Here is a 4,455-nt window from a genome sequence, read left to right as displayed (position 1 = left end):
CGGGGTGGATTTTTCACTTAAACCCATAATGAAAACATATGACTTTCCTTTTTTTGTTTTTTTATCATTTCCTTAGATTCTGTATCTTTTCTGTCATTGTAACTAAGTACAATCAACATTTTTTGCCTTAAATATATATTTGTATCCGTAAATATATATATATATATATATATATATATATATATATATATTATATATATATATATATATATATTTATATATATATATATATATATATATATATATATATATATATATATATATTTATATATATATATATATATATATATATATATATATTATATATATATATATTTATATATATATATATATATAATATATATATATATTATTATTGGACGGACTGTACCTCATGATGATCACGTTCATTATGAACAACTAGAAGGTGGGCTGGAATGGACTGATGGACTGCGACATACTAAGGAGGAAGGCGTATAGAAATGACCAGGTACCTTAAACCTAATTTATTGCAATATAGCATATAGAATTTATTTACAGTGAGTGCAGGTTTTGGATAGCACAAAGACACAAATGACCATTACTATAAAACATTTACAGTTGAACCTCAAATGAAAGCATACTTTTCAGCATAGTAAATCCTAATCACAACAAAAGAATAAATTTTTCACCTTAATACCAATTCTAGATACTATATATGAATTTCAGTAATTATCAAGTAAATAAATAATCTGATAACAGAATAAACCCATATATCAATATCAATACCTTGAACAGCATCAGTAACAATTTATCGTAAAATAAATAAATCTTGCATGCACCTCAACCTATATAGCCTTCTACATTTTCGCCGCCTCCTTCTTCACAACACCACCGCATTGGGTGCTCTGTTCACTTACGTTTTGTTTGACACTTTTTTCATATAAAAGCTTAAGAACTTTACTTCCTATTCACGACCATTCCATTTTAGATAATCAGAAGACCTCCGACTCTCTCTGAGTTATTGATTTTGTTTCAATTCAATTTAATATCAGTAGGGATCAATCATTTCCTTATTTCATTCTGGCATTCACTGTTCCATTTGCCTGTACCTGCAAACCTTCACTCCATTTTTTTTTTTTTTTAGCTGAGAAGTACTTGAATTCTTTCCGCTGATCTTTGTAAATTCATGGACGTGTTATAAAATGCAAATCTCTGCCAATCCACATTCCATCCATGCTCAATTCGGTCTGCTAGAATTTAGCTTGCATTTATTCTGGTCTCCGAGAAAGAATAGCATCACATCTTAAAAACTACTGAGAATAGAAGGCTGCAAATTGGTATGTTGATCATCAACCCTCCCATCATCAAACATACCAAACTGTAGCACTCCTAGCTCAGTATTTTTCATTCTATTTTATCTAATGTTAGGTTATCCATGAAGCGTGCATCTGGCATGGCTATAGGTGTCAACAACACACACTGCCACCGGGCTGCAGCTGGAAGTTTCATGGGACGTGGCTGAGAGTTGCATACAGCATTATGCGCTGTGCTAAAAACGCAATTGTGCCGAAGATATTTCGGCGCATTTTTTACTTGTTAACTATAGCTCTTGGATGAGTACTGTCGCTTAAGTCTTTTAACTGGTTTTATTCATTCATCGGTAGTTTTGAATGAGTAATGTTTATGTATTTTAATTGGTTTAAGACTTTGTCTGATATAAGTTTTCTCTTTTAAGTCTGTTAATTTGTTGTGGTCTAATTGATATCATTCTTCTGTTGGAAAAATCTTGATTGCAACGAAGAAACTTAGGCGCATTTTTTACCTTTTTTTTTTTTAAGAAGGCATTTTAATATCTATATAATGTTTTTTTAAAGAAGACATTCTTTGATATATATAGAATACAACAAGTATAAAAAAATACATATATCTAGACACAAAGATAACCTGCGCAAACTCAAAGTGATGATGTCTGTAAAAGATAACACAGTTCTTTCTTTTATTTGAATTGTCATTATTATTCAGAAGATAAAACCTATTCATATATTACAAGCCCACATAGGCCATAGACTTCAAATTCATGCTTCCAATGAAAATGGTGATCATTAGGAATAAGAAAGATGAGGTAAAGGGAAATACAGAAAGAATACACGCAACTTATAAAAAAAATAATAAATTAATAAATGGATAAAAATATATTAAAATGCAAGAATAGTATTAGGGTAGTAATGTAATGAACCTTCGCTTGAACTTCTGAAGTTCCAATTGCACTGCATCCTCTGGGAGGGTGTTTCACAGTCCAACGGTTTGAGGCATAAAGGACCTCTGAAACTGAGAAGTTCGACAGTGAGACACATTTACTGCATATTGGTGCTGCTGTTCAGCGAGGAAGGGATAAGTAGTAGAGGTAAAAATAGTAAATTATAGGCTTTTAAAAGATTCAATAATAATATGGGACTAAGTAGCAAATATAATCTCAGCATACACTCCTTAGCTGGGTTAACAAGAACAAGAGAAAAAATTATTTAAAAAAGAATTTAAGGCTGCCATTAGAACAGTGAAAGAGGACGAGGAGCTAATAATAGGAGCTAATATGAATGGCAGGGTGGGAAAGAGAAGATATGGGTATCAGGAGGTACACTGAGGCCATGGGTTTGGAATTAGAAATGAAGATGGGGATTATATATTGGAGATGGTTCAGAGTTTGGAATTACCATGCATGAACACATGGTTTCAGAAGTTGCATAAGTACTTTAGAACTTATGAAAGTGGAGGAGTGCAAAGCCAAATAGATTACATCCTGGTTAGAGAAGTTGACAAAAGCAATCTGACGAACTGCAAAGTGATCTTGGGAGAAGCGTGTGTTAAACAAAATAGGTTAGTGGTGATGGATTTGAAAATGAGAGGTAGGAAGCTGAAGAAGAGAGAGAGGAGATCTAGAATTAAGATTTGGGACCTTAAAGGAAAAAAGGGGAACCAATTCAGGAGGACTGTGTGAGAGAGATGGCTGAGGTAGAGGGGGGGGGGGGGGGGGGTGGGGGGGGGGGGGGGGGGGGGATTGGGGGGGTTTAGAATTGTACAGGGTAACTGACTGGAAAATATTTTGGCAGACATAAGAAAAATATGTGTGGGAAAAACAGAGGAGCTGGAGTGTATCAAAGGTATTTAAGGACTGGGAAGTAAGGCATGCACAGGGTGCAGAAGAATGGTACAGCGAAGAGGATAGAGATGGGAGAAGGAGGGTAGGTTATGGCTACTGGAAGTGCGGTGGAGCAGTTGAATGAAAGACTAAGCACAAGAGAAGGAGAAAAAGATATCTGTAAGATTTCAAACTTAAGGAAAGGGCAGCGACAGGATGTTGGTAAATTTGGGGTTATTAAGGATAGAGATGGACATATATTGCATAGGGATGAAGACATTAAGAAAAAGATGGAAAGAGTATTTTAAACAAGTTTTAAATACTGGAAATGGGAGAAAGGAGATGGGTGGGGGAAGCACAGAGGGTAGAGGGACCAGTGATGGAGATACAGGATACAGAAATGAAGAGAGCATTAAGTAAAATGAAGAATAGTAAAGCACCATGTCCATTAGAGTTCCAAATTGAAATGATCAAATAATGCGAAGCAACTGTGAGGAGACTCTAATGGTATATATATACAAGCAGAAGGGAGATGTCATGGATTGTGGTACCTACAGGTGAATTAAACTAACTGAGCATGGATTGAAAGCTTTAGAGAGGATACTGGACCAGAGATTAAGAGAGACTGAAAAGATCAGGAAACAGCAGTATGGAATCATGAGAGGAAGAGGACAGTGGATGACCCTTCATAGTAAGACAGCTACAGGAAAAGAGGCTAGATGGAAACCAGGAGCTCTACTGTGCATTTATAGATTGAGAGAAGGGATATGATAGAATCCCAAGAGAAGTGACATTTTGGTGTTTGAAGAAGAGGAAAGTCCCAGAAAAGTTAGTTAGGCTGGTCGAGATGATATATCCAAGAATGAGCACAAAAGTAATAACAGCAGTTGGGGAAACCGAAAACTATGAAGTTAGTGTTGTATTACACCAGGGGTCAGCATTAAGCCCATTTTTGTTTGTGTTGGTCATGGATGTATTAACTGAAAGAGATCAGGAATGAAGAGCTGTGGGAATTTTTAAACACTGATAACTTGTGATTACATCCGAAAATGAGGAAGACTGACAGAGAAGGGTTGGAGAGTGGCAGGAGTCGTTAGTGAGGGGTGGCTTAAAGGTGAATGTGAATAAAACAGTGGTTTTGGTGAGCAGTAAAAAAGATAGAAGCAGAATAGTAATACACGAAAGAAGAGGTTCAATTATAAAACATGTGGAAAAGTTTAAAGACTTAGGGTCTACTTTAAGCCAAGAGGATGGATAAAAGCTGCATGGGGGAAGTGGAGAGAGGTAGCTGGAGTAGTTATGTGATAAAAAAAAAATGTCAATCAACCTAAAAGTGAAGGTCTGCAGTACAGTGATAA

This window comes from Macrobrachium nipponense, chromosome 25, assembly GCF_015104395.2.
Source record: "Macrobrachium nipponense isolate FS-2020 chromosome 25, ASM1510439v2, whole genome shotgun sequence".
Lineage (NCBI taxonomy): Eukaryota > Metazoa > Arthropoda > Malacostraca > Decapoda > Palaemonidae > Macrobrachium > Macrobrachium nipponense.
This window is presented reverse-complemented; position numbering follows the sequence as displayed.